Below are 10,110 nucleotides of genomic sequence, written 5' to 3'. Positions count from 1 at the left end.
AAAATAAAGCTTTTAAAGAGATTATCTTTATGACATCTCAAAAACTGGAATTTTTATTGGGATTGCATTGAGTTTATAGATTAATTTCAGAGAAATTAATAGCTGTAAAATATAAAATCATCTTATCCACGGGCATGGAAGATATTTCCATCAATTCAGATTATCTTCTATCACTATTGTTGGAGTATTAGAGTTTTCTTCAGAGAGAGTATTCTGCATTAAACTAATTCAAAGACACAATAGTTTTTGTTGGTATTGTGAAATGTACTCTATTGTCATTATATTTTCCAGTCAGTTATTGCTGATGCAGAGAAATGGCATTGTTTGGTCAATTGACCTTGTATAGGCAAATTTGATAAATTCTTGCTGATTTTAATAGTTTGTTGATTGAAAGCTTATTTTTTATATTATTTAGATAATATTATCTCAAAAAGTGTTCCATTTCACTCATTACAGGTTTTCTCTCTTTTTATCCCCAGATAACATTGGCCAGCATTTCTGGTCTAATGATAACTAACACCTACCAAATGATACAGTGGTAACAACAACTATCTTTTTCTTATTCTTAGTTTTTAAGGAATTTCACCCTAATTTTCTCCATTAAGCAGAATGCTTACTGTAAGTTTTTGACATATAACCTTTACCAATTTAAGGAATATCCCATCCAACTCTAATTTAGTAAGATTTTATATATGTTATATCATATAGTTTATGGATGTATATATAATAAACAAATATAAAATAAATATTTTATAAATATATCTATTTGCATGCATATATTTTATATAAATATATGAAATCAATATAAAATCAAAAGATATACATCATCATAATGCAGATGCTTTTTCCCATCAATTAAGATAATTATATAATTTTTCTCTTTTGAGCTATTACTATGGTGAATAGCAATGACATATTTTCTGAGGATAAAATTATTTGCGTTCCTGTTATAAATCTACCTAATCAATATGTATAATTTTGAATATTTTTCAGATTATGTTAACTAATATCTATTTAGGATTTTAATATCCACAATTGTAATTTAAATAGGCCTGTAATTTTGTTTTCTTCAGTAGTTTTTTGGGGGGTTTTAAAATCAAGAACTCACTAGTTTCATAAAATGATCTAAAAATGTCTTAATTTGTTTTTAATTTTGTGGAACAACTTGTATAAAATAGAAACTATCTCTCAGAAGGTTTGTAGGACTGCACTGGAAGCCATCCAGGTAGGCTATAAGATTTTAGAGGGAGGCTATTGGCTGCCATTTTTGTTTCTTTTCCATTTGTTCATTTGCCCAAATTTTCTTTTTCTTCTGTGCCAGGTTTGGGTTTAATATATTTGTGCTTGTACTGATATCTCTTTCATTTATCTTTTAAATAATAAGTTACTATAAATGTCTTCTATATTACATTCTTTCTCTATTTTATTGATTTCTTACTGTATCCTAATTATTCCATTCTTGCTTTTTTTGAGTTGTTCTCTTCTTTTTACAAATTCTTGAGTTGTAAGCTTAGCTCGTTTGTTTTCAGCCTCTTCTGTTTTCTGACTAATGTACTCTCAGCACTAGTTTGATTGTCTCTCGCAAATTTTAATATGCAGTGCTTTCATTATTAGCACTCAGATCTAAGCATTCCTTTATTTCCTTTAGTCCTTTACTTCATTTTATCCTAGGGATTCTTTGGTCATATAGTTTTAAATTCCAAGTGTATGGCTTAGCTATCTTTTTGACATTAAATTCTAATTTCATTTCATTTCTTTTCTTCACTTTTTTTTTTTCTGGTCCACCAAAAGAAGCCTCTTATCTGTGCCAAACACCTTAACACAAAAGACATTTTTTCATTTGGAAAGCACAAATATGACTATCTTATCTATAACTAATGTACAGAAGTCTATGGAAAACAGAGCGTACGGCTATCTGAAACCTTCCCCTCTTTCCCTACATACAAATTTTTTACATGCCCTGAACATTTGCTGAATAGCAGAAAGGAAGAAAATTTTGTGGCATTTTCTTCTTTCCCAGAGGGTATGCTGTATCTGTCAGAATGAATTTCAGAACTTTCTTCCCATCTTCAAATGATGAAGACACGAACTTTCTCATGAGGTCAGTAGCCAGAGCTGGAGGGTTTGTGGGGATTCATGTTTTGAAGCCAGTCATTCTTGGAAAGGAAAAGAACTCAGATACCCTCATAGATACTGACTATTCTCTGCACTGTGGACACTCAAGGAAAGCAGTGGTTAAATACTTAATATTTTGGTGCCAGAAATAAAACAAATGGTCAATGGTACAAAAGGGAAAATGTTCCAGGAACAACTGGAGGTCAACTTTGTTTGACCTTTGCTAGTCTGGCAACCTTAACTTGGATTCCTTAGCCCCCACACTTTGTCTTCGCAGTGTGCTTTGTACCTGGACTCTTCCCATCTGGGGCCGGGCACAGTTCAGCTGGCTGGGAATTTTCCTGTGTATGCTAAAAGATAAGCACAAAAACAGACTCACTGCTCCTCTTGCCAGCGGCGTCTTTTTGTTGCACAAAAAGAAAGCAACAGAGGCTGCCACGGGTAGAACAGGCAAGGCTGAATTGTAGAAATGACTTCCATATGGTGCAAGATTAGAATCAATTACTCAGACACATGGCAGTTAAAGAGCCCTAAGGCATTTCGAGTGTCCTATGAGAGAATATCAAGAAAGAAAAGAGATACTGAAAAACTTCAGTGATTCTGTAAATAAATTTAAATAAGCCACATGGCATATAGCCTATTATAGGGGTGTCAGACTCATTTTCACGGGGGGCCACATCCCCCTGGCAGTTGCCTTCAAAGAGCCGAATGTAATTTCAGGGCTGCATAAACATAACTACCCCTTAACTGTTTAGTGAGAGCTTGGTGCTGCCGCCAGGTAGAGACAAGGTGCCGGGCTGGATAAAACAAGGTGGGGCCGGATTTGGCCCTCAGGCCTTGTGTTTGCCACCTGTGGCCTATTATATACACTATCTGGGGTTTAAATGATGCTGTAAGAAAAAAATCCCCACTGACAGCATGCACCAGAATTGAAAAAAACTAAAATACATGCATAAAAAGAGGCAATTTTTATTACTCTTCAAAGAAAACTAGAAATAAAAGATAGGTAAACAGCTGAAAAAATCTAGAATAAAATTTTTATATAATATGAATACAAAATATAGCCTCAAGTATTATGTTGCTATAGAGAATATAATTTATTTTGATAAGGTTCTGGTGGGCAAATAGAGGCTCAACCTTGTCAACTGACTTGTCCAAAAGGAAAACCCAGACTTGCAAGTCTTGGGTTTTACTGGACTTGGAATAGTCCTCTGTATATATATTAGGTTATACATATTTAAACAGTGAAGATTGTGTTCAACTCATATCTGTATTCTAATGTAACACATGGTACATTGCCTGGCAAATAGTAAGCACTTAATAATTATTTGGCAAATGCAATTTATAAAAACAAGTTATCATTAGTGACAGGGCAATTTTCAAGCACAATAATGATAATTCATTCTCTTGCTCATTTATTTTACAAACACTTATATACTGCCTACTCTATTCCAGATACTGTATTAGTTAAATTCATATTGATATTAAATAAACTGCTGTCTGTAGATGGATAAAAAGATATATAAATAGCCCTGGTTGGTGTAGCTCAGTGGATTGAGCACGGGCCTGTGAACCACACGATCGCCGTTTGACTCCCAGTCAGGGCACATGCCCGGGTCCTGGCAGGGGACTCACAAGAGGCAACCATACATTGATATTCTCTCCCTCTCTTCCCCTCTAAAGATAAATAAATAAAATCTTTAAAATATATTTTTAAAAAGAAATCTAATAATGCATAGTTTTTAAGTAACATAAGATAAAAGTTACAGAAAGGTTTAAAACAAAAGAATGAAAATATTACTTCAAGCAAGTTCAAACCAAAGGAAAGCTGGAACATCAATCTTAATGTCCGGCAAAATAGAAGTCAAGGGGAAATGTCAAAAGGGACAATGGAGTGTCTTTTATCCTGAGAAGAAAACCACCAATAGATCAGGAACACATGCCCGTCATCAACCATCATGGAGGGCACACTTAACACTTCCATACATGTGCAACCCCACCTTGCAACCTGGGAATTCATCAAGCAATAAGTTGTAGGGGACCAGTTTGTCTTGGCCTGGCAAATGTGACTCAGCTCTGTATGGAAAACCTACAGATGCAAAGTGGTGGGCAGGAGCCAGATCTTTGAACCAAGTTTTCCTGTGGGAATCAGGCCTAGAAAATGCATCCAGACTGTTATGGCTAAAACTTGCTAAAACTCCCTCACCCTGGTCTAAAACAACAAACGTGTATTATCTATCTTCAAGGTAATTTCCAAAGCCTATATGCGTTCTCCCAAGGACAGAGCTAATGAGCTCTTCGTCATTCCCCTTTGCATGTTATTTTTATTTCCTTGATTGTACCTAGAATGTAGACAAATAATATTCTATGTGATAGATAATAGATCTTTCTATGATGTAAGAACCCAGGAAAACAATAAAAGCCTGTCTAGGCAAGGGTCGGGGCACTCCCCTCTTGAGGGAGTGGCCAAAGCACCATAAACACTCTCCCCTTGAGAGAGTGGTCCTGCCTGTTCCCTTTTTCCACACAGGGTTGTTGTCGCCTGTGCATTGATTCTCGTCGTAAACCACAACGGGTGGACTCTGCTGGACTGGGTCTGCAACAATAAGTAAATTCTAAAACTGGTTATTTTAACATACTTTTCCTTGAAACTCAGAAACTGCTTACCAAAGAATATTCATTTTGCTACTATATTTCCAAGATACTCTATATTACACCAGAAAGGAAGCTTTAATAATTCCAAAGTATGAGTGTAATATAGGCTACATTTTTATCATAATGACACAGTTTAATTAATAAATATTAATTATTCACTTCAAATTTAATGGAACATTAATTAATTAATTCTGCCCTTTGGCAGTCTTTCAGATGCTCTTGTTTTCTTTGCCTTGAACTTATTATATACATAATCTGCAAACATTTGTGCTGTACGTAGAGTTAGTTTCTCTATAAGACCTCTGTGGCATACATGGGCCCACTCTGATGGATCGATGTATAAAAATCTAGAAGTAAAAACAAGTACACAAGGTGAGAATTTATGTCCCAAATACACTAAGAGAACATTTCTCGTTTTATTCTTCCAGAGGAATTCTTCCTATTCAAGAGATTTTCCTTGGAGAGAGAATATACTTCTTCATATATTTACACTACAATATAATTTTACAGTATTATTATCTGGAAACTTTGGGGGAATATTGCTATTTCACTAAGAGGATAATTAGCTAATTTAATAGTTGGATTGCTACATAAGCCAAAAATAGAAAAAAATACGAGTGAAATAGCATTTTTCCCTTTTTGAATCTACTGATGATTTCTAACTCCACAAGAAATTAAATTTATACTTCACTGAAAGGTCAGAGATATTTTAAGTGTGCTATGAGCCTGCTGGAGTGAGTTGTTAAGGGCAACTTCATTGAGGTCTGCGGTTTTCCAACATTGCACTAGGTTTGCAGATAAAATAATGAGTATGGAACCGGGGCTACAACAATGAATAGAGTGCAAGCCCTGACTTCCCTTGAGGAGCTTCAAGTTCAGTGTAAGACCCAGTCAAGTAAACAATTTCTGTATTCTGCAAGGAAATTAGATAAGATCTACGAAAGGATATTCTAGGGTTATAAAGACAACACTCTAGAGACAGTTAACTCAGTATGTGAATTCAGTGAGAGAATTCTTTCTTCCGGTACTTATCTCTAAGTCTTCTTAGAGATAAAAGTTTCCTGGATAATACAGTAAATCACAGTCTGGTAGATAAATGTATCTGGAATGAAGGAAGAGGAGGAAACCAGTGATTGTACCACTGATAACTGGGAAGAGGGTATGTGGCAAGATGGAGAACAGAAATGCCTGTAATGCAAAAAGAAAGAAGGTACATGCTAGCAAAGAATTAAAACGGAGTGCCATGGAAATGTTTAAACGAAGAAGAAATAACCCAGTTGGGAAGCTTACTGATGTAATGCATTATGAAGTAGGTAGTATTTGAGATAAACCTTCAGATGCCAAGGTTGCTACAGACAGAGGAAAGCAGGAAAAGAGCATATGCAATAAAATGAGCAAAGGTAATGGCAAACAGTTGCTCAGTTTGGCTTAATATTGGTTACCTGCTGGAAAATAGTGAAAACAAAGTATGGGAACGACAGCTGAGAACATAGGGACAGGAACTAACATTTAATAATCAACTAGAATCTCACAGACACTGCGTATTTTGCAAAGATTACTTCATTAAATCTTTATAACAATGTATGTAACAATTGCCATCCCTCACATTCTACAGTGAGAAAATGACTTATCAAAGGTCAGATCATTACAACAATAATAATAGTAATAATAATAATAGCTACTTTCATGGAATATTTACCCTACGCCAACACTGAGCCAGCTAGATGCCTACACGCATTATTTCATTTAATCCTCACTACAACTCTCCAAGCTACTTTCCATTATTACCCCTATGTTTTCAACTTAAAAAATAAGAATTAGAAAAACGGCAGAGATCATTAAATGACAGAGATGAATCCATGTTCAGTCCTGCTGACTCCAAAGTCCAAGCTCTTTTCCACTACCTGTGATGGCACCAGAGATCTGGGGTTGCAAATATGAAGGATGTTGGCTTACTTCAAACACTATTTGCATAGCTGTTGCATGTTTTTAAGACGCCTGTGGTCCAGAGGCTAACACCAAAGCCCTCACAGTCTGGTTGGAAGAGCAAAACAAACCAGCGTCCATGTTATTGTTACCAACTCCACACGCCAGCCCACATCCATTTCACTGGCCTTTCTACCGTTCTCTCAGAACAAAACAAAAAATTACATTATAGCTTGTTCCCCACAGTTTATCTTTCCTTCCACTTGATCCAATTCTTACACTCATTTTACCTTTTACCAAAAGCCAGAGAAGGAACGCCAATAAAAAACCCTTCTATTCCATCAACACAATAAAAGTCTAAATTCAAAATTCAATAGTGACAGGAAATAAATAATTGAGGATTATGAGAAAGACAGGAAACACAGAGAATGATAAATTGGCAGAGCCAGAGTTCAGGGTGTGGCCCCCAAGACTGAGACAAGCACTGGCTATGGGACTGCTTATATGAATGCCATTGAGCAGGGCCAAATTAAATTTCCACACACTGTCTCAACCCACATGTCACTGTGTCATTTCCCACTGCAACTCCATCGGGAGGAAATCAGATATGGACATAATCAATGTCACAGCCTGTTCACTTCGTAGCTTGATCAGCAAAGGCATCTTCTGTGCTACACTCTTTCTAATATTAGCTTAAAATGTTTTCCTTTGTCCTCTCTAAGCTTTTTTCCTCTAAAATTTCTCCTGTTTCCAGGCTTTACAATGACTAAATGATGGAACAGAGAGGACATGCACAGCTTCAGATGTCTTCCACTAGAGTTTTCTTTCACTGACCAAACCCTGGCTAAAAACAGTCTTTTTTCAACCAAAAGATTTCATAGCATAGCAACACCCAACTCAGATGAATGCAGTCATCTGACTAGACTGGGAAATAACAGCTGCCAGGGCCCCATCAGCAGGCAGTGAGTCGAGTGGATCCTTGCTCGTGGTCTTCAGGGCCAGCAGTGCACACTCAGACACCAGTCAACAGCCCTAGCCCTAAAAGTATCACTTGCAAAGTAGCTTTAAGAACAGAGTGTTCCTTCAAGCACTGGATTACATAATAATTTATCTTGCTTATCTATTTCAAGAATGAGATCATCTAGAACCACGAAATTATAGAAGTCTACTTAAACTCATGTTTAAAAGAGAATTAAATGATTTGTTCAAAAGTCAGAGAGGCATCGCCTAGCAATGTCAGAACTAAAGTGAGAGCTTTCAGTTCTCAAATTGGCTCCCCTTGTACGAGATCTTGCTGATTCAATTGCTCCCACTTCTTGCATTTTCTCCTCTGCTTAGGTCCCCCTCGGCAATCCATCATCCCTCTACTACTGGGGGAAAGTGGAAGTAACACCAAACCAATAGAGTTAAAGCAATTTGGGGAGGAATAACATTAGTTGTGTGTGTGTACTCCATGGCATTATGTGCCAGCTGTCAATTGCAGACTTCTACATCTGTTGTCTTAACCCATCCAACAGTTCTGAGTTGGGTTTAAAGTCACCCCTCACCCAGACGCAGCAGCTAGGCTCTGATGGATAAATGCCCAGCCTTTCCAACCTTCATCTCCAGTCAAGAAGGAAACAGAACCTAATCTCTGTTTTGCTTTGAGTTGAAGAATCATATTATATAGCGATCCTAGAGTTCCAAGTTTGCTCGGGGTCTAAGTAACTGTAGAAATTGACTGTGTAGACACCGTGGAGCCTATATTTTTATACCCAGCCACAGTTGGTGTCAGGTGACAGTCAGCAAACATGAGTGTTCATAGACTACAATGTATCTTGGTGATTTCTGAAGTTAACTGAAAGATTTGGGAAAGCAACCTATTTGAGTTGGAGCTGGGTTGGACAAGTAATTTGGGTAGAGAAAGGGAGACTCGGGTTCCAGCACTAAGTTCATCCCTTTCTCTAATTTTTAAGTCACTTAACCACATGGGCTTAAGAGGCAAAATGCTAATCTTTCACTGGTAATGTATTTTACAGGGTATTAAATATATTAATATTTAAAATATTTATATCTTTGTATAATTTCATGGTGGCTCCAAAACTGAGGACTTAAGAATCCTTATAGACACAATTACAGAAGTATGTAAACAGGTGTCAAAAACATGGGAAATACGGCATGATGTTATCAATGGTTAAAATCGTATTCTTTGAAATCAAAGAACACTGTATTTGAATCCTGCTTTTGCCACTTTGTTGGCAAAAAGCCAACAAAGCTTTGTGTGACCTATAAAATATACAAGTTCTTTGAGCTTAATTTTTCCTTATATAACATGTGGGTGATTATACTCAGTCTGTAGGATTATTATAAGAGTAAATATGGCTCAGTTGGTTGGATGTCCTTCTGCAAAGTGAAAGGTTGCCAGTTTGGATCCTGGTCAGGGCACATGCCTGGGTCATGGGTTCCCACCCCAGGTTCAGCTCTTATGAAAGGCAGCTGACTAATGTTTCTCTCTCACATCAATGTTTCTGTTTTGCATCAATGTGTCTCCCTCTCTCCTTCTCCCTCACTTCCTCCCTCTCTAAAAATAAAGAAGTAAAATCTTTTAAAAAAAGTGCTAGTGGCGGAAGAGGTTAGGGGGTAAAGGGATTGAGGAAAAAGGATCCGTGGACATAGACAACAGTGTGGTGGTTGCTGGGGGAACAGTGGTATAAATAGACTTAATGGTAATGGGAAAAATGCAATAAAGATTAAAAAAGTTTAAAAGTGATTACCATAGTACCTAGCAGATAGCATATGCTTGATATATAATATTATTTTTGATAGTTATATATATATATAGATATATATTTTTTATTTCATATCTGCTGTCTTATTTAAAATTTGAAGTTTTCAATGGGAAGGGAAAGGGAAGAAATTATCTATATGAGAAGAAAAGAAAAATTACAGCTGTTCCAAACTGGGAGCTCAGTTTATTTAATATCCAGGTCTTGCCACCATTCACTCCCCAGAGAAGCCCATGATTCCCTGATGCTCTTCCCGCACCATTGATTGTGACAAACATTTACTTTCACTTAGTTCAGCTAAGACAAATTAAAAAGAAAAAAAGACTGAGGGATTAGGTGCATGGGAATCTATGTCAATAAAGGAATCTAAGATGTAGAATCCATTCAAGGGGCTTCCCTTAAAAAAACAGAATGAAGAGAAGAAGTCAGCACTGTCCCATGAAGTTGGCTGGGTTTCAGTCTCTCACATCATCATTTTTAACGTCCTGTAAAGCGATTTCTGTTCTTGTTTTCTGGGTTGCTGCTTCCTAACTCTTCTCCTTTCCTTTTCTTTCTTCCTTTAAAGGCAAGAGTAAAGGTTTTAGTGTGCCAGTAAAATAATAATATGAACTCATAAAACCAACATTCTGTAAATAAAGCTGAATCTCAT

Source organism: Artibeus jamaicensis, unplaced genomic scaffold (assembly GCF_021234435.1).
Source record: "Artibeus jamaicensis isolate MK-2021 breed Jamaican fruit bat unplaced genomic scaffold, CSHL_Jam_final contig_233, whole genome shotgun sequence".
NCBI lineage: Eukaryota > Metazoa > Chordata > Mammalia > Chiroptera > Phyllostomidae > Artibeus > Artibeus jamaicensis.
The sequence above is the reverse complement of the archived record's forward strand: the minus strand, read 5'-3'. Positions refer to the sequence as shown.